The 21,129-nt window shown below is 46.3% G+C and overlaps 1 protein-coding gene and 1 non-coding gene across 9 annotated transcripts in view; one reads left to right on the forward strand and one right to left on the reverse strand.

Moving 5' to 3' along the window:
* Rnf43 (ring finger protein 43) overlaps positions 1 to 21,129 on the forward strand; it is a 75,797-nt gene that overhangs the window by 28,818 nt on the left and 25,850 nt on the right. The window lies entirely within an intron of this gene.
* On the reverse strand, positions 6,160 to 6,263 carry LOC120095369 (U6 spliceosomal RNA). The gene has a single exon (XR_005490848.1). It is a non-coding gene; the product is annotated as a U6 spliceosomal RNA (small nuclear RNA).

The raw sequence follows: 21,129 nt of genomic DNA on the forward strand, positions 1-21,129 counted from the left end.
TGTGAGAGAGCTGAGGTAAGAAGTTTTGGAGTGGTTGATAACTAATGCCTCCCATAGCAACCTTAGAGAAGGCTGTCTTCCATGAAGTGCCTGTCATGTACTCCCCTTTCAAATGGATTGAGAGACCAATGTGGTTTTTTTTTGTTTTGTTTTGTTTTGTTTTGTTTTCTTTTCTATTTTTCGGAGCTGGGGACCGAACCCAGGGCCTTGCGCTTGCTAGGCAAGTGCTCTACCACTGAGCTAAATCCCCAGCCCTGAGACCAATGTGCTCTTAATAGGTCATAAAACCCCCTGGCTTGGGCTGGAGAGATGGCTCAGTGGTTAAGAGCTCCGACTGCTCTTCCAGAGGTCCTGAGTTCAATTCCCAGCAACCACATGGTGACTCACAACCATCTATAATGGTATCAGAAACCTTCTTCTGGTGTGTCTGAAGACAGCTACAGTGTACTCACTCTACAGTGTACTCACATACATAAAATAAATAAAAAATTAAAAAAACAAAAAACAAAAAAAAAAAACCCTGGCTTCCCCTGGAGTCCATCTAGAGGGCTGTAATTAGCAGGCTCGGAGCTCTCTGGTTTGAGTGGTCTTCACTGTCTGTGTACCCAGAAAGTTTTCCCACCGAGGTCGGTAATAAGTCTCTTTTCGTGTCATAGAATCCTGGTTTCCTGGATCTCTCTTGATTACAGGATTTATACTCGGTGTGTACTTCCAAAGGCATTCTAACTCTCCCAGACTCGTGCCATCCAGGCCTTTGGGATTCATCCCAAGAAAGAAGCATCTTAGTTCTTCCTATTTTATTTACTTTTGTTTTTGCTTTTGAGACAAGGTCTTCCTGTACCCTGGCCCCCACCCACCTACACCTTCCAAGCGCTGAAATTATGACTGTGTACCACCACATCAGGCCTGTTTGGTTATTCCAGGTGTGATCATGGCTGTGACCTTGCAGCACCCGTACCGATTCAGCCCCACCAAAGCACTAGGATCATAGGTAGGCATCGCCAATGCTAGCTAGCCTGGGCTATTTTTTTATAGGTAGGCAGTACTGATGCTAGCCTGTGCCTTTCTTTTTTTTTTTTTTTTTCTTTTTTTTTTTTTTTTCTTTTTTTTTTTTTTTGAAGTTTCCTATTCTGTTCTGGCATCAGGGTCATTTTTTTTTTTCCCAGCTTGAACCTTTCTGTTCTCTGTCCAGTATTCAATATGTAGTCAGTTCATTTAGGTCTCTTACTTAGGAACTGTTTGCCATATCACATAGTACAGCTTTTTGTTACAAATCAAGGATCTTATTTCTCTACCCTACCATCCTCTGCCTCCCGGCTACAAAGACTGTTACCTATACCTACACCTAACTCAGAGTCTCTCAGATCCAGAACAGACCTTCACCCTTTCCTCTGTCCAAAGCAGTCCTCAATATTCAATGTCTAGTTCACACCTGATTTTGTTTTTGTTTTTTTTTTTTTTTTTTACTATTTTGCTCTCATCCAAGGGAAAGGGAAGAAAGGAAAGTGAAGGGAGTTGAGGGGAAGAAGGAGAGAGGGAGAAAGGGTGGGAGGGAGAGAAGGAGAAAGAGAGAGAGAGAGAGAGAGAGAGAGAGAGAGAGAGAGAGAGAGAGAGAAAGAGAGATTGATTCTGAACACTCCTTTTGTGTCGGCATCTCTGTGAGGTGCTTTGGAAAGACTCCAGCCAGGCATGGAAGGGCTCTTTGATAATATCTGACGGGTGGGTAAGAATTTCGGGCACCTGGCCAAGATACACACTGCCTGTAATCGTTAACTCAGTCTGTAAACAGTTCAAACGGCACCGAGAGGCCGTCCTTTATTACATTAGAAGAAGCCTTTCATCTCTCTTGCTCAGAAGCCAGGCATCCAGGATTGGCCTCCACTATGGCTTTGCAGCCATGGTATTCTGTGCACAGCACCAAGACCCAGGACATGCAGGAACATATAATAGGGCCTTCTCCAAATGACTGACTTTCAAGCTTTATGCATTGGAGCAATAATTAAGGAACTTCCTGTTGCTTTGCACCTGGCTGATGCTGGGAAGGAAAAGTGTGGGGGGTGGGGCCAGGGACAATCAGCAGGGAAGGAGGTAGAAACTTCATTTCCCACCCACACTCGTGTCTGCAAACTCTGGAACCTCCCCCTCACATTTCATTCCGCCCCTTGGCTCCACACTGCGTTTGGTCCTGAGTATTTGATGTTTCCAATAAGCTATACAATGGCTCACTATGCCCAGACCCTACTTTAGGGTCTAAGCTATGCTGTGGAGCCCCCACCTCGGCAGGAGCCAAAGATAACAAACATTCCTGCCCTGGAGGTACTAGCTAGCTGAGACCTTAAGACAATACTAGATCTATTGGAGAGATAAGCTGTCCAGAGTTTATAGTAAGTGCCAAGTAAGCTGTACAATGGGTTTTATGGGAGCTCACAGTGAGAGAGTAGCCCTGCACACGGGGCCGACGGGGAAACCCCACTGCCTTCTGTGAAAAGAAGAACATTTTTCAGTGTGTTAAAAAAAATGTAGCTTCTTTCAAGTCTCTCTTTCACTTCCTTTCTCTAATGAAAGTCGCTGAGCAATTGAGTGTTTTGTGCACTTCACTGAAATCGTTAAACTTGTGAGTTTTGTGTTTGTTTTTTGAAACCAAGTCTCATGTAGTCTAGGCCGAGAATGACCTTGAGCTCCTGATCCTCTGCCCTCCACCTCCCCGGCACTGGGATCACAAGCGTGACCCGCCACACCCAGGGTTTGCCATGCTGGTGAACAGATGTAGGCTTTGTTTGTACTGCGAGAGCATTCTTATCAACTGAGCTGCACAAGCAGCCCCTTAACCTTTGTCTCAGCCTTTAGAGAAGGGGCAGAGTTCCGAGGCCTGTTTTCCCACTGGGTGTTCTGGACCCTAACAGTGATACAGGAAACCCAGTTGCAACTCACCAAAGCATATTAGTGGCCAAAGACACTGACCCTGCCTCCTTTCTTCATTTTAGACATGGTCTCGCTCTGTAGCCTAGCCTTAAACTCAAGGCAATCCTCTTGCCTGTGTCCCAGACACTGGGATTATTGATATTAGCCACCATGCCAAATATAGGAAAGCCCTTTTCTGATTAATATTTTTGAAAATGTTCAAGTGTAGAGACTAATGTCAGAAAGGGGTCACTTGACAAAGCCTTTGTTTGTTTGTTTGTTTGTTTGTTTGTTTGTTGTTTGTCTCCAGCCTAGGCCTCAAACTTTCTGTGTAGTCAAGGACCATCTTGAGCTTGTGTCTCCCTGCTCCACATCCCAGGTTCTGGGATTATAGGCGTGACCCACCATGTCTAGTTTCTTCAGTGTTGGGCGGTCAAGCCCAAGCCCTTGTGCGTATTAGGTAAGCACTCTACCAGCCTATCTAGATGCCTAGTCCTAGGCCCTGTTTAAACAGGTATGTAATAAAACCTCACTTGAATATTCTAGAAGCCAATCATCAAAGATCCAGGGTTTGCCCCTTCTACCAAAATCTCGAGTGTAAGCAGCTAAACTCTTGCTCTGCAGAACAGGAGTTTAGCATTTGCCTCGCTCTTCCCAACTAAAGGAAAACAGAGCCAGGAGACATTCTTCCCGGGATGGCATAGGCTGCCATAGACCCGAACTCCTCATCCAACTCCCATTTCAGTTGTTTACTTTGCATTTTGCTCAGATTTCTGGGTCATCTTATTTATTTTGCGTTTGAGGTTTGTCTGTTTCTCTCCATCTGGATTTTTCTGTGCTGATTCTGAAGATAGCTTTGGGGAACTGGGATAAAAAAGAAGACAGAGCTGCCGACCGTGTTCTCGTTTGTGCCCAGCTCCCAGCCTTCGGTGTATTCAGTAAACTGCGTGTGTGCGCTGTATGTGTGTATGAGGGAGGTTGGGGGATGTCTGCCTCAGTGTCCATCAGGGCTTGGGCCCCAGCTCACTGACTTGCTAAGGATGAGCCAGGGCGTCCTTCCTTTCATCTGAGACAACTGACATTTTCCCTGTTTCAAGGGAAAGGCGGCAATTCGATCTCTAAAGAAATCCGTCCATCCCTTCATACAAGCGCAGACGCTAAATCAATCAAGATGGCTCAGCACTGTTACTTGTTCATGGTGTACGGGAGGGCGGTTATTTGAAAGCAGATGTTAAGTCCCATTTAAGTGGCAGAATCACAGAAACCCAGAGTTCATATAGTACTTGTGTAAGGAAACTTGCTCTCTGACTGGCTCAGCCCCAGGCACTGGTTAACTCTGAGGTCACCTGCAGCCTCAATGTGGTGGGGAGGTGACAGAGGAATCCTCTGATTTTCTTCATGAATACAGAATCTGCCTTTTGAGACATGACCAATCTTGACTTTTGGCTTCCCTCCCTGGTTGTTTTTCTTCTATTTAGTGGAGAAAATGCCAGGAATTGTTGTCTCCTTTTCCAGTCCCTGTTGCACAAGTTCATGGTGTAGCAGAACACTTGTAGGTTTGCTAAAATTCACGTAGGTGACCTGGTGCATCTGATGTGGGGCCTGAAACTCCCTGAAAATTCGTGGGTGGGGTTGGTGCTTCTGGCCTGGAGACTGTGTTAGAGCCACTGCCCTAGGCTACTCCCCACCTTATAGTCATTGTGACCTAACTGTTTCAGCTGTCATCGCATGGAAACAGCCAAACAGTGCTTGAGACAGATTGGCTTTCATCTTTCCTAAGTGACCACTTGATTACGATAGATTTTTGTCTTGCTTGCAGAGATAAAACGCAGCCTCAGAGGTCACGTCCCCAAGGCTAGGTCAGTTGCCTACCTACCACCACCAGCCATTCAATGTCTTATTGACTTGAAAACAGCAGGCGGCATGTGGGAGCCTGCTCTAGGGAAAACAATTAACTAGACTACAGAACTGGCCATGCGGCTCAGGGGATGGAGCCAGTGCTCTGGCTCAGTCTCTGCCATTCTTCAGGGCGAAGGTTCCCAGTTTGCCCTGCCCTCCATTTTCCTTTGTTCCACTTTCTTGAGCCAGTGAATCCCTTAGTCTGTGCTAAAACCAACAGGATGGCTGGGCAGTGCTACAGAAGCCCAGCACTTGGGAGTTCAAGGTCAGCTTGGTCTACACAGAGTTCCAGGGTAGCCCAAGCTACTTGGTAAGACCCTGACTCAAAACAAAACAAAAAACTAGTTGGGGCCAGTGAGAAGGTTCATTGGGCAAAGGCACTTGATGCTAATATTACAAACCTGACACACTGAGTCCCCAGAGCCCACATGAAGGTAGAGAGGGGTAGACAGATGCCACAAAGTTGTTCTGTGACCTCTACATGAGCACCGTGACATGCACTCTCACTCTCTCTCTCTCTCTCTCTCTCTCTCTCTGTCTCTCTCTCTCTCTCTCTCTCTCTCTCTCTCTCTCACACACACACACACACACACACCCCAGAAACAGCAACAATATTAATCATATTCAATTTAAAAAAAGACCCAAGCCAGTTTGAGCTGCCCTGTGGCATAGCAAATAACACAGCATCATCCCTCTGGACTCACTGTGAAGTCAGCTCAGATGAGCCCACAAACAGCCACAAACTTCGTTTTCTGGCACTTTTTCCTTCTGAACATTTTCATGTTACTCTTAGCATTTAAAATGCTCCATCCCCCGACTGCTCTTCCAGAGGTCCTGAGTTCAAATCCCAGCAACCACATGGTGGCTCACAGCCATCTGTAATGGGGTCTGATGCCCTCTTCTGGTGTGTCTGAAGACAGCTACAGTGTACTCACTTACATGAAATAAATCTTTAAAAGAATAAAAACTGCCCCATCCTACAGCCAGGTCTAAAGACAGAAACACTGTTTTGCAAGTTTGTACCTCCAATTTGTCCACTCAAACTCGAGCTTCTTCTTGTTGCTGCTGGGATAGCACATCACTGTGTAGTCCAGGATGGCTTAGAACTCACTATGTAGCCCAGGTTTCCCAGGCTGAATCCCAGCTTACAGGCCTCCTGCTTTATCCTCCTGAGTCCCAGCCATACAAACACGGATCACCAAGCCAGGCTCAAACCACCATTCTCATCACCAACTGCCTACCAGGTTCAAAGGTCGTCTCTCCTTCAGCCTCTTCGTGACCAAGATGTTCCCTGTTGAAGGCTACCCCTCCACGTTCAGTTTACCCCTTTGGATAATGAACATCTTGTGTTCTGTTTTTAAAAACATGGAACACATCCCGAATTTGTATGCCATCATCACACAGAGGCCATGCTAATCTCTGCGTCCTTCCGATTTTGGCAGATGAGCTACTGAAGCAAGCACCCTAGCCGCAGCCCCATTTCTCAGGTTAGAACACCGACTCCTCCCCTCCTGCAGTCCAGTCTGTCAACAGATACTCTCAGTGCTTCTCCCACAACATCCTCGATTCACCCCTCATAACTGCCGCTGTGCCCCAGGTCAAGCCCTCATGGAGCCAGTCCTGGTTCTGGGATAGCTGGTTTTTGTCTCTACCCATTTTCATTCCACTCTCGGTTTAATCTTCACAGTAAAATTAAGATGCTCACAACAGCGAATGTCCTTTTTTTTTTTTTGAGAGGAGTGTGGTGTTTGGGAGAGAATTTTGCTCTGTGTACACAGGGTAACCTTGTACCCATTGTGTTGCCCAGGCTGGCCTCCAACTCATGATCACTCAGCCAGCCTCAGCCTCCAGAGTGCTAGCATGATAGGCACTAGCCCCAGAGCCCTACCCAATACTGTTTCAATGTAAGCACCTCTTATTCAGAACAAGAGTCTTCTCTTTAGGGTGAGTCCTTTTGTTTGAATAGGAGAACAAACTCTCGTCTCTTTTTCTCCCCTACAACTCTTCCCAAATTCTCTACACCTACCCAGGTCCTCCCCTCTGTCTTTCTCTTTATTAAAAAAAAAAAAAAAATCCCAAGAAACACACACACATGCATGCGCAAACGGAAACAAAAATATACAAGCAAAAGACCTATAGGACAAAAAATACTCAAATAAAGCAAAATGAGACAAAAAGTCTACCACGAAAACAAAACAAGACTACCATCTAGTTCAGTCTGTGTTGGTCAGTGTGGGGCCTGTCCTGAAGTGTGGTTGGTATACCCAGTGAGACCCCATTGGAGAAATCTAATTTTTCCCTTACAAATAGTTGTCCATTATAGAAAACTTTTTTTTTTTTTTTTTTTTTTTTGGTTCTTTTTTTCGGAGCTGGGGACCGAACCCAGGGCCTTGCGCTTGCTAGGCAAGCGCTCTACCACTGAGCTAAATCCCCAACCCCTATAGAAAACTTCTTAACTGGGGGTGGGAACCCATGTCTACTCCCCCCTCTCTGAGCTGGGACCCCCTCTAACTTGAACCTGTGTGGGTCCACTGTGTGCTGCCCGCCGAGTTGGTGAGCTCAGATGTGTGTGAGTTCATGTGGGAATCAGCCCTGCTGTGTCTGCTGTGTCTGCAAGCCACTGTTTCCTCGGTGTGAGCCATCCTTCACCTCTGGTCCTGAGAATGTTTCTGCCTCCTCTCCACGTAGAGCCTTGAGCCCTGGAGGGAGGGGAGGAGGGGAAGGGAGGGGAAGAAGGATTTAATGAAGACATCCATTTAGGATAGAGTGCTCCAAAGTCTCTCACTCTCCGCACATTCAGACCCTGGCTCTACACAGGCAAGTAGCCTTCACCGTGTTGACCCCACCTCAGCTCTCCAAACATCATGTTTAAATTATTTGTATTATTACGTGCGTGTGTGTGCGTGCAGACATGCATATACCATGGCAAGTGCATGGAGGTCAGAGGACAGCCTTTGGGAGACTCCTTCCACTTGGGTATCTGGAGACCAGGCTCAGTTTATCTGGCCTTTATGACAAATATCCACCTCAGAGGCCCAGCTAAGACTCTCTCAGAAACGGTTTTCTTTCAAAGGAAGACTTGTGAGAAACGGATTACAAAGGCACTTTCCCCTGGCCTCACCCTTTGTTTCTTCTCAAGGCTAAAGCAAGATGTTCCAAAAAAAATCCATTTGAAAGGTGTCAATAGACCAGAACTCCTTATTTTTAAATGGCTGATTTTCTCCTATCCAAAACCTCCCCCCTTTAAGAGCTATTTGAAGACCCTAACAATCCTGCAGGGCCTGCTGGCTGTGTCACAGACAGAGTGTAGTACTAGATAACAGACCCTTGTGGATCATCGTTGACCTTGTATACATCATGTGTGTTCTGACCTCAAGGAGACTGAGGGCAAACCCAGCACAATTTTAGCAAGAAAGTAGATGGCTCATCAAATACCTGTCAACTTGTAAAGAGCACACTTTAGTACCATTCTGTTATGTCCACAAGGAATGTCTCTATGCACGTCTGCCCATCTATTCATGCTTGGCGGTCACAACCAGAGATTCCCTGTACAGGAACACTGGGTACCATTTGATCCTTCCTTCTTACAGAGGGTTTGGAGGAAAGTGTAGGGACTGTTATTTTGGGGAGAAAGACAGCTCCAGACACAGGTCTGGCAAAGCCCAGGCTTAGTATCAGCTTAGTGGCAGACAGTAGTTAGTGATTTGGCTAGGAGGGGGACTCAGCCTTTGAAGTATCCCGGGTGGGTGTTGGCTTAGCCAGCAGATATGCGGCTGTTTCCGAGGTCAGCCTACCTGAGTAGAGAAGCAAGGCCTGGTGACTGGGTGCCAGCCACTCTTGCACCACAAGAATCCATTTACAAGCTTGTACACAGGAGTACCCGCCCGGACAGAGAACAAACAGTAAGAAAGAAGAGCAGAGGAAAGTGCCCTCAGTGCAGTCACTGTGTCAACAGAAATGGCAGATAAGGCGGCTTTTATGAAGAGGGATGTAGTGCTGGGGAGAGTCCATGCACCTGTGGTTGGTGATTCAGAAACTTGGTGCCATATTATATGACTCTATGAGGCCGCCTTATGTCCCGGCCACCCCATGATAGCTGATGTCATATAATTACCCACTTGGTAACTGGGCCGAGAGGAAAATATTGGAAGAAAGCCAGAGGAAGCTGAAGCTAGACGTGAAATCCATCAGAACCCATGAAATCCATGGCAGTTAGAATCTCTTTTCTACATGGGTGGAGTCGTCATCAGCCTAATGGAGATTGATTCCTAGTACAGATGGCATGCGATCTGTCCCGCCCATTTCTGTGACAAATATGTTCTCGCTTAAATGTATTCTAATGGGGGAGAGTTGCTGGAGAGTTGGCCCAGCGGTTCAGAGCACTTGTTTGTCCTCTAGAGGACTGGGTTCAGTTCCCAAAACCCACATGTTTGTTCAAAACTACCCAAGCTCCAGTTGAAGGGGACCTGATGCCCTCTTCTGACCTCCATGGGCAGCAGGCACACATACAGTACACAAACATATGCAAGCAAGACGCTCATACATGTAAGTCAATCTAAAAATAATGTTTAATGTATTCGATGGATCTTAGAAGAGAGCTCAGTTGGGAAACTGACTTCCCACACAAGCCTAAGAACCTGAGTGTGGATCCCAGCATCCAGTTGAAAAGCTGGATGCAGCCGCATTCATCTATGACCTCAGTACTGGGAGGTGAGGCCAGAGTTGAGAGGTAAATTCCTGGAGCTCACTGACTGGAGACCCAGGTTCTAGATCCAGGTTCAGCGAGAGATGTTATCACAAAAATAAGGTGGTAAGTAACCAAGGAAGATTCTTAACATTGACCTCTGGCCTTGACATGCAATGTAGAATACAATAAAAATAAAAGTATGTAAATGGATTTCTGTGGCTCGCCCAATAACCAACTTATTGTATCTTAAGCAGGAACAAGGTCTGGACTATTCCTGCTGGCTGACATCCATTTAGGATGGATTGAGGATTGGACTGAGTTCCAGACTCACTTAGCTCCTCTTTCAATTGTTTGCTGTTTTAGAAAGTGCTTAGTGTGTAATTCAAACAAGCACACTCCTGGGAGACCAAAAGCTCAAGCTTTTTATACCAAAGAATTCATTTATTGATCATTATGTTAGGAGACTGCCAGGTGAGATAGGAAGACAAGCCTCCCCTGAAATCACACTCTCATATAAAGTGCAAAGTAAAAAATAGTGTACAATATAAAAAGGCACAAGATGTTTTGCGCATTTCTATAAGTGATCCCCCCCCCCCATGAAAGAAGCAGTGTATACACTTGAAGGCTAATGGGATTTGCATCTGTCCTAACAGAGTGTGAGAACTGTCGGACCATTTGTTTTGGACAAGAGGTACACTTAGGAAGGAAACAGAAATGACACCAAGGAGACAAGCAGAAGTCATACTTTGTAGCCATACTGTGTGTGGAAATAGCTTGTGTCTTAAATATGGGATTTCATCACTACAGTGATCTTTTTGGATATTGTTCTCTTAAAATTTATTATTATTTTTTATTATTATTATTATTGATAGGTTATTTCTCCTCCGGTGAAATGAGCCAATTCAAGCCAAATCAGATTATATTAAATGCAGATTTATTGGGAAGCCGCTCTCAGGATTGTTCACTGGTCCCATGGACGAAGGCCAGAGAAATCACCAGGGGAAAGGAAAGAGAGAGAAGGGGGAAGAGAGAAATCAATAGAGTATTGTCAGAGAGAGGGAGAAGAGGAAAGAGAGAAGAAAAAGAAAGAGACCAAAATGTCTGGATTATATAGGGAAGAGGGGGGAAGGGCAGCCCAACCTCTGGACAAGTTGGGGACAGTATGCCAGGTAGGGACTGAGGGATGCTGGGAGAACCTGGAGAGCAGGTCTGCTTTGATGCCTAAAATCTGCACTTCAAGTCCCTTGTCACAGGGTCCCAAACCAAACTATTATTATTATTATTATTATTATTATTATTATTATTATTATCATTATCATTACTATAAACAGGCCAGGAATTCACTATGTAGACCAGGCTGGCCTTGAACTCGCAGAGCTCCACCTGCCTCTACCTCCTCAGTGCTGGGATTAAAGGCATGCACCACCACACATAACCTATTAACTTTATTTTTAATTGTGCATATGTGTACACCTGTATTTGGGCACACACACGTGAGTGTGGATGCCCTCTGAGGCATTGGATCTCTTTCCCTGGAGCTGTAATTACAGGCAGTGTGAGCAGCCCAACATAGCACTAGGAACTTAACTCAGATTCTCTGAAAAAGCAATACACACTTCTTATCTGCTTAGGACATCTCTCTAGCCCTGTTCCGTCTACTTTTGATAAAGATTCAGCTAGGGAAGATCACTCACATCCTAGAAGTGCCAGAGTTAAAGTGCAAAAACAAGTTTACTGCTTCCAGGGGCCGTACAGCGCTATACTTGATAGGACAAGGTCTGAATTTAGTTCAGAAGATTGTTGATGTCTGGACAGAGCAATGATGGGGCTAGCATTTTGTTTAGGAAGATTGTTCCTACAGCGACACAGAGACATTTAGAATGCTAAGAGACTGGTTAGAGCCTCTGACTCTAGGGACAGAAGGGGAGTGATTAGATACAGGAAGGACTCGTAGTGGCTCTGTGGTGCTCAGTGTGCGTCTCCAGGGAAAGGGTGGAGACACTAACAAAGGTAAGTCAGACAAGAAGGCTTATTGACTCAGGGTGGCATGCTGGGAGAAAGTGATATTTAGGTTCCATATATCTGAGTTCCCAGGTACCATTAAGACAATTGGTGTCTAGTGGGCCCACGGAACCACAGGCCAGGTTGACCTTGGGGACCTGACATAGGAATCATCTGAAAATACCAGATATATAGGAACTCCTGAGGAGAGTGCCTCCTAGAGATGAGAGAGTGTATCGTCAGGAAGTGTGGGTGTGTCTACATGAGAGGGAAAGGGAAGGAGGAAGGAGGAAAGAATTACAAAGGGAGGATAGTCAGAAGTGCAGGGTCAGCCCAGTCAGCCCAACGCGTCACGGACAATGAGGAAGATCCAGTGTCCAGGCTCACAGTCCTCAAGGGACACTTCTCTGCAATTAGTTTTGATGTCTTTCTCAGGAAACAACGGACACCATTATGTTCAGACACTTTTTTTTTCCCTCTCTTCTCAGCCCTGTTTATGGGGGCAATTAGTCAAGAGGGCCACTTTCCTAGTAAAGATGCGTTTAGTTGGCACACATTTAATTTGCGCTAGTGAGAACTGTCAGTTTTATTGCTAACAAATCAAAGTAGCCCTTGCTCTGTCCTCTTGCTCCTTACCCTCTCTCTCTCTCTCTCCACTCTCCCCCCCCACATGCTCATGCAGACCTCTACTCCTCTACTCTCTCTCTCTGCCTTTCTCTGTCCCTACTCCTTCAACTCCCCTCCCCATGCCCTGAATAAACTCTATTCTATACTATAAAAAAAAAAAAAAGGAAAAATGTGCAGGCTTTTATCAAATTACTGGAGAGCGGTTGCTTTGCCTTGGGTCTCCCTCCTCCTCCAAGAAAACTCTTGTAAAGATCGTGAGCCTTTCACTCCATGCTTCCTCATGTGGTCTACCAAGCACCGGTAGCTTGAGTCTGTGAAGTCTATGGCCAGGGTTCAGTCACAAGCTCCGTGCCCACTGTGTTGTCTCTTCTGTCTTGAGGTAACCTGCCTCGTGAGGTGGGTGGTGCAAATGAGAATAGAATAGCTAATGGAGGACTATAAAGCACTTTGCAACATCTAAAGGTAAACAATAATCTTAATTCAGGTTAAAGAGCTCCATTAGCCATTAGCGAGGGAAGCATAAAAAGGACAAAGGGTAGTGGTGCTTGGTACCTAAGTAACTGTGCAGATCAAAAGTGCTGTATTGATCGCTGTTGCCCTGTGAACTCTCCAACCGAGGAATTTGGCTCCCCTCCCTGACCCTCGAAGCACCTCTACCCACTCAGTATGCCCATGGCGTTTCTCTGAGTCTCCTGACCAACGTCAACAGGAACTTCTGTTCAGGGCCAGCTTGATAACTGAGTGAGTCTTCTTCCGGCTACTAGCTCTAGGCTATCTTCTCAGTATCTTAACTCTCTGTGCCTAACATGAAAAATAGAGAGGTTTGAGCACCTAGGGAGCAGCAAAGAGCTCATAGTCCACAAAAACCAAGTCAAGGGTTGTTTGGACTATTTACACATACCCGTGCCTTTGGTGTGAGGTAGCGTATAGACATCCTCCGGGGCTGGGTAGGCTGCAGGCTGATCAGGCCTTGGAAGCTGAAACAAAGGCTGCTAATCATGGGTTTCATGTGTATCAACTTTTTTGAGAATAAAGGATAGAGAAAGAAGTTACTTCATCTCTCACAGGTAAGCAGAAAGACTCCCTCGGAGGAAAAATTCAGAATAGTACAGGGACTGAACCGAAGTTCCCAGAACTTCTCTGTACAGACCACTGGGCCTGGTCATTATAAAATCTTAGTAGGGATTGAAGTTCACCCAAGACATTCAGCCAGCTAAAGCTAAAGCCCGTCCCTGGGGCAACAAGAGCTTCTTTTGGGCAATGTTAAAGGGATGTTTTCTTAAACTGATTTAATAGCCTTTAAATGACTTCTCCCCCGAGATAGCTTTGGGTCAAGTCTGGAGATTCTCTTCAGGGCCCCAAATGACAAGAGAGTGCTTCCAAAGCCATGGACAGAGACCAGATTAGTCTAGGCAGGCACTTCACATTCCTCTAATCTCAATGTGGACCTCTCCCTCCTTGAATTTGCATTTCCTGTGCTATATTTGGCATGTGGTTTTTTTTTTTTTTTTTTTTTTTTTTTGGTTCTTTTTTCCGGAGCTGGGGACCGAACCCAGGGCCTTGCGCTTCCTAGGTAAGCGCTCTACCACTGAGCTAAATCCCCAGCCCCGGCATGTGGTTTTAAGATCCTGTGTGTGTGTATGCGTATACTGGGCTGTAGTAGACTTCTGACTGACTTGTCCATGCTCACAGACGGTCCTTTGACAAGTGTTGGTGGGAGGGCTTTTTGCAGTATTTCTTGGTTCCCCACACTGATCCTGAGAGAGGATGAGGTCACTAAGAAGGTCTTCCTGGAAAAGGCGAGTCTTTCTCACAGTAATAGAGGAGGCTTAGGCATGCTGGGTAAAAGGAAAGTCAAGAACTCTCTCTTTTTATGAGGTCCAAAATCTATAGAGCTAACTTTGAGTTTATAAGGAGTCCATAGACAGCACACGTATGCTTGTATAACAGCCCTGGGGAAGAAGAGTTCAAGCCCAGACTCCAGAGAGGAGGGTTGGGAAGGTTTGCAGGTTTCTGACGAGAAAGCAGGAATCTAAAAAATAGTCATTTCCTGATCAAATGAAAAGGCGTTCACCATTCCTCAGAAAATTGGGCATTGCACTACCTGAGGACCCAGCTATACCTCTCTTGGGCATATACCCAAATGATGCTCCAACCTATAACAAGGACACATGCTCCACTATGTTCACAGCGCCTTATTTATAATAGCCAGAAGCTGGAAAGAACCCAGATGTCCTTCAACAGAGGAATGGATACAGAAAATGTGGTACATCTACACAATGGAGCACTACTCAGCTATCAAAAACAATGACTTCGTGAAATTCATAGGCAAATGGATGGAACTAGAAAATATCATCCTGAGTGAGGTAACCCAAACAGAGAAAAACATATATGGTATGCACTTACTGATAAGTGGATATTATCCCAAAAGCTTGGATTACCCAAGATACAATCCACAGATCACATTAAGCTCAAGAAGAAGGATGACCAAAGTGCAGATGCTTCAGTCTTTCTTAGAAGGGGGAACAAAAATATTCATAGGAAGAGATATAGAGACAAAGTAAGTTTGGAGCAGAGACTGAAGGAAAGGCCAAGAAGTGCATGCTGACAGGAGCCTGATATACCTGTCTCCTGAGAGGCTCTGCCAGAGCATGACAAATACAGAGGCAAATGCTCACAGCCAACCATTGAACTGAGAACAGAGTCCCCATTGGAGGAGTTAGAGAAAGGACTGAAGGTGCTGAAGGGGCTTGCAACCAAGGCTAGACCCCGCCCAGTGTCAGGACGGGAAGGTGGGGAGGAGTGGGTGGTTAGGTGGAGGAAATGTAAATAAACAAATATCCAATTTGAAAAAAAAAAAAAGACAAAAAGAAAAAAGAAAAGGTGCTCACCAAATTCATGTCATTTGTTAGTTAGAATGTGACTTAGCATGCGTTTCTTCTAACACCTGCTTGTGCTTGGCATTATGCAAGCAGTGAAAGGAGACCTTGTCTTTGACTCTGAGGAGCTCAGGATGTACTCTGCAGGAAGGAGAACATGACTAATATTTTATCGAACACCTACTATATAACTAGGACCTCTCACAGAGGAAGTGAATAGGGGAGGGGCCATAATGGAACGCTGATTAATACTAACAGTCACTTAAGAATTTTGAATAGGGGGTGGGAAGGTAGCTTAGAGAATGTGCTGTCCTTTTAGAGGACCCACGTTCAGTTTCTAGTATGCACCAAGGTGTTTTGTAATGGCCTACAACTCCAGCTGCTCCAGGAGATCCCATGTCTTCTGTCCTCCAAGAATTTTGAATAGATTAGATGGATGGCTCTAGGGAAATAAATGGAAAGTGCTCAAATCTAGGAATGAGGAGCTGGTTAGAGGGAAAGTGAAGGCCTTGTTTTGAGGAGTTGAGGGCAAAAAACCAGTGTAAGATTATGGGTATCTTTGGCTCATAGGACATAGTGGAGGTGCCATTTGTCCTCTGACCCGTGGAGTAAAGATAGAGCAAGGCCCGGGGGAAGTAAAAGAAAACGGATTTTAGTATCCAACAAACTCTCCCATTTCAATATTTTAAAATACTTTTTCAATATTTTAAAAAAAGAGACTTGGGGGGCTGGAGAGATGGCTCAGTGGTTAAGAGCACTGACTGCTCTTCCAGAGGTCCTGAGTTCAAATCCCAGCAACCACATGGTGGCTCACAACCATCAGTAATGAGATCCGATGCCCTCTTCTGGTGTGTCTGAAGACAGCTACAGTGTACTCATATAGAATAAATATAATCCTGAGAGAGAGAGAGAGAGAGAGAGAGAGAGAGAGAGAGAGAGAGAGAGACTAATCTTATGCACATGGGTTAGCATCTTTTGCACTACGGGCTTGCAAGGGCCTGTGGAGGCCAGGAAGAGGGTATCTGCTTCTCTGGAATTACAGTGATTAATTAGCCACCCTGTAGGAGCTGGGAACTGAACCTAGGCACTTGCCAGAGCAATAAGTGCAAGTGCCCTTAACCCCTGCAACATCTGTCCAGACTATATACTTCTGTACACACAAGATAAGACTGTTTTTCTGGTTTTATTCTCCTTAGTTCTCAGAATTCTAACATAAAAAAAAAAAATCAAGCGAACAAAAAGTACTACTGGGCTGGAGAGATGCCTCAGTGGTTCAGAACACATAGGGCCCCCCAGAAGACCTGAGTTCAGTTTCCAGCACCCATGTCAGTGGGTCAGCTCACAAACCACCTGCCGCTCCAGCTCCAAGGGGCTTTGGCACCTCTGCATGGCGCATGTACATAATTTTTAAAACACAAGAGCTATCTTAGGGATTGATAAATGGATGAAAATGTCTTGTGTGTGCTACTTTTTAGTTAGTTTCTAGGAGCTAAAGAGATGCTGTTAGGGGTTGGGGATTTAGCTCAGTGGTAGAGCGCTTGCCTAGCAAGCGCAAGGCCCTGGTTTCGGTCCCCAGCTCTGAAAAAAAAAAAAAGAAAAAAAAAAGAAAAAAAAAGAGAGAGAGAGAGAGAGGTGCTGTTAGACATCTTGAACTACTCAGAAGACAGAAACACTAGCTGGTATGAGTGCTATGCTATCCAGGCACCATGCACAGAGACCCAGTGAAATGTGAGCCCCAAATGGCATCCACACCCCAGGCTCTCCCAACACCATCTCACTTTTTTCTTTATTCCCTACCTGGAAGGTTATGCCGTGGGTGGGAATAAAAACGTCTACTCTCCTGTGTCTTCCCTGCAGCTGCCAGCACTCTGTTTGCTGTGTTCTTTGCTGGCAAATCATTAAACAATCCCCCCAAAGGCAGGCCTCTTTCCCCGGGGCCACCCCATGGACAAGGAATCAGAGCTGTGGTCAAAGGCTGTTGGGCTGGAGCCTTGGGCTCTCTCCAACACAAGCCTTTCTTGGCCGTTGTCTCTTCTGAACAGAAGCCTCTTTGGGCTGATGTCAGCCTCCCAATAGCTTCTGAGGGTACATTGAGCATCAGAGTTGGCTGGTGGCTTGAATAATCCGTGTGCATTTCCTCCTAATGTAATTCATAAGTGCAACCTCCCCGTGTTCCATCTCTTGTTTCTTTAGTGAAGCTCAGGCCCACCCCTCACAATGTTAGAAAGTAAATGTAATTCACGACACTGCCCAGGAGCCAGAGACTGGGATCAGCCACGTTGAACCATAGAGTGTCACCCAGCCCCATTCACCAGCTGGCATTTACGCGCTGGACTCAGAAGACTTAGTCTAACTGATCCATTTGGAGACAATGTCTCCCCCCTCTGAGCTTTTCAGCTACAGGGAAAGCCAGCTGTAGAAGACAGCAGCTGGAACGGAACTGGACACTAGGCTGAAAGACACCTGAACAAGTGTGAAGGTGACCAGTGAAAGCTAAGCCCTTTGGCATGCTGAAGCTAAGCTCACAGTGAAGTTCAGATGAGCCTCTGGCACATTTGGACACTCTGGTTTCCTTGGGTTTCACCCAGTTCTTTTCTTTCTTTTGCTTTTTGTTTTGTTCTGTTTATTGTTGCTTTGGTTTGAGATGGAATTTCTCAGTGTAGCTTTGGGGTGTCTTGGAACTCCCAGAGATCTCTGTGCCTGCTTCTACCCTCTGAGTGCTGGAATGAAAGGCCCTTACCACCACACCTGCTCTTTTAGTCTTTTCATAAGTAACTGTCTGGCTTTAGTTTGGGGCCTTTTAAACTTAAAAGTCTTAACCGTTTTTGTTTTGTTTTGAGACAATGTTTCTCTGTGTAGTCCTGGGCTGTCCTTGGAACTCTGATCTGTAGTCCAGGTTGGCCTTGAACTCACAAGATCCACCTGCCTCTGCCTCCTGAGTGCTGGGATTAAAGGCATGTGCCACCACGTCCAGCCAAAGTCTTAACCTTAAGGATGACTTGGAAGCAAACAGCACCTACTCCAGCAGGTTTCTTTATTCCTACCACCTCAGACATGAGTTTGGCCAGAATCGAAACAGTGAAAGCATAAGGCAGAAGACAGGGAAGCTGTTTGAAACAGGCTGTTGGGTTAAGGACAATTAGTTCACTTAACTGTGGGGAGAGGAGAGTAAGGCCCTGCCTCAGAACTTGGGCAAAGCTGGGGCTGAGGATTTAGCTCAGTGGTAGAGCGCTTACCTAGGAAGCGCAAGGCCCTGGGTTCGGTCCCCAGCTCCGAAAAAAGAACAAAAAAAAAAAAAAAAAAAAAAAAAGAACTTGGGCAAAGCTTCAGAAGCTTTCATCTTAGAAATGAAAGGATTAGGTATTCTCCCTAAAAACAGCCACTTGACCCAGACCTTGACTTCCCTGCAAAGGGCCTCTCTTGGGATAGGGTTGAAAAGACCGAACAGGCCTCCGGGGCTTTCTGTACTGCAGAGTCCCAGGACTGTGTCAGAACTCAGTGATCTGCAGGGCTTCCTGGGATTCTTGGAGGTGGAGTCTTGAGTACTTCACCTGGTGGAGAATAGGTACCCAATTCACGTAACTAGGGTGCCTTTTAAGAAGTGTGTGTGTGTGTGTCTGTGTCTGTGTCTGTGTCTGTGTCTGTGTGTGCGTGTGCGTGCGTGCGTGTGTGCGTGCGCGCGCGTGCACACGAGCCTGTGCATGTATGTGTTGGGAAAAGGCCACTCTGTAGCCCAGATGGGCTTCAAAACCTAACCATTGTCTTGACTCAGACCCCAGGTGCTTAGCATCTTTTAAGATTTTAACCTTTGCGAGCTTCTTTTCTCAGCCTTCAAGATATTTGATGTGACCACTGAGTCTTGATAGGTCCCTCTTATTTACTCATAACTATAACTTTCTAGTGCCTCTGTATCTGGAAATCGTTCCTAACAGAGGGGATGTTCTGAGAAGTGTGATGGGTGCATTTGTCTTTGTGCCAACATGGTTACAAGCCAGTCCCTTGAGGTAGATTCTTTTCCTCCTCCTCCTCCTCCTCTTCCCTCTCCCCCACATCTCTTGTATTGTGTTTTCCAAAAGGAATTGTAATACAAGCTGTTCTCAAGCTCACTATGTGCCTGAGGCTGGCCTTGAACTCCTGATCTTCCTGTCTTTATCTCCTGGAGTGCCACCACACCCAGCTTGTACCTGTGGCAATAGAATCTCTTGGTGGTGGTGGTTTTGTTGTTGTTGTTGTTGTTGTTGTTTTGAACCACAACCCAGATTGCCTTGAACTCTATAAAACCAAGAATGACTGAACTGATCCTGCCTCTGCCTCCCAAGGTCCTGGGATTATAGACATAGTCACCATGATTCATTTTATATGGTACTGGAGATCAAACCTAAGGCTTTGTGTATGCTCTGCCAATTGAGCTACATTGCCAGCTCCTTGTGTGGAGGTTTTGACAGGATCTCTATAGCACAGAGTAGACTAGAATTCATGGTTATTCTCCTGCCTCAGCCTACCAGTTATAGGCATTTTATGTGTACTTGCATGGCTTCTTTCTAGAGGCAAGGGGGTCTTTCTTTTTTTTTTTTTTTTTTCTCCTTAGCATACAACTAAGGAGCTTTTTGAAATCTTCCTATGTAGCCCTAGCCGGCCTGAGAGTCACTACGTAGACTGAGGTAGTCTTAACTGTGTGGAATAATTCCTGCTGCCTTTGCCTCCCGAGTGCTGGAATTGCAGGCATGCACCAGCATGCCCTGCTCAGCATGGCTTCTTGATGCACTCAAGAGACAAGGTAAAAATGAAATGTAGCAAGCGGCTGCCAGCATAAGATGACACAGTTTTACAGCAAACTTTCCGTAAGTCCAAGGTGTTAAATAATGATTTAAAAAAAACAACAGTATAGGAGATGGGCGAGCCATTAGCACAGTGGTTTATCACCTGTGCCAGTCTGTATACGGACGTGATGCACCTTTACAACTGTCAACACAGTGGATCTGTTTCCATCAGCATTACTGTGAATGCCAGGATGGGCTGCGCTCCAGCGGTGTAACCTCCATCCACGGCAGCCTCATTGGACCTCATTGGACCTCGGCAGCCTCATTGGACCTCGTCACCCAGCAGTCATCAATGATGGGGACATCTTTTTTTTTTTTTTTTCTTTTTTCGGAGCTGGGGACCGAACCCGGGGCCTTGCGCTTCCTAGGCAAGTGCTCTACCACTGAGCTAAATCCCCAACCCCTGATGGGGACATCTTTGTGTGGGTGTGTGACTCAGTGATGGCATACGATCTGCACATGGAGTGGTGGCTGAGAGCCCCCCTCTGCCTGGCACTGCCAGGTGGTCTTTGCTTACATTCAAGGCATTCCTGAAGCAACCCAAGTAACCAGCTCCTGTTTTTTCTGCTTTTGAATCTTCCACACAAAGAGGCTAGACAGAGTATGGGGTAGGAAAGCCCCACCGAATCAAGAGGTCTAATTGTGTCATGGAGTTTTGGCTTGGTCAGAGATGGGGACAGATACATTTCTTCCCCCCCCCCCCTCCCCTGGAGCTGGGGACCTAACCCCGGGCCTTGCGCTTCCTAGGCAAGCGCTCTACCACTGAGCTAAATCCCCAAGCCCCTGACAGATACATTTCAAACGGAAGAATGAGGCCTTTCCTAGGGGGTGGGGCAGCCGAGGAGAGGAGAGGACCATTGTTTCTGTCTGAGCTTTTGTGACCTCTGATTTCAGGACACGCCTTTCCCAGCCCAGTCTAACAGGGGCCATTCACCTGAAAAGCAGCTCTGCACAGAGTCTGCCCTTGTGGCAGACTAGAAGCCACACTGCGGTGGCGGTGGCGGCCCCTTTTCATCTCAGTACTGGGAGGCAGAGGCAGGCAGATCTCAGAGTTCGAGGCCAGCCTGGTCTACAGAGCCAGTTCCAGGACAGCCAGTGCTACACAGAGAAGCCCTGTCTCTTGGGGGACAAGGGTTTGTAAGAAGAGATGATATTAAATCCTATCAGGAAGAAGGAGGCTGAGACTGGGAGGCAGAGAGCAGAGAGGCGCCCAGGCTCTGGCTGGCGAAGCCGAGAAGCCTAGATTCTGAAGCCTTTGGGCCCAGTTGCCTGGACAGTAGCTCTGGGAGGGGCTATGTGCTCACATGGGAAGGAG

Source organism: Rattus norvegicus, chromosome 10, assembly GCF_036323735.1.
Source record: "Rattus norvegicus strain BN/NHsdMcwi chromosome 10, GRCr8, whole genome shotgun sequence".
In the NCBI taxonomy this organism is placed as follows: Eukaryota; Metazoa; Chordata; class Mammalia; order Rodentia; family Muridae; genus Rattus; species Rattus norvegicus.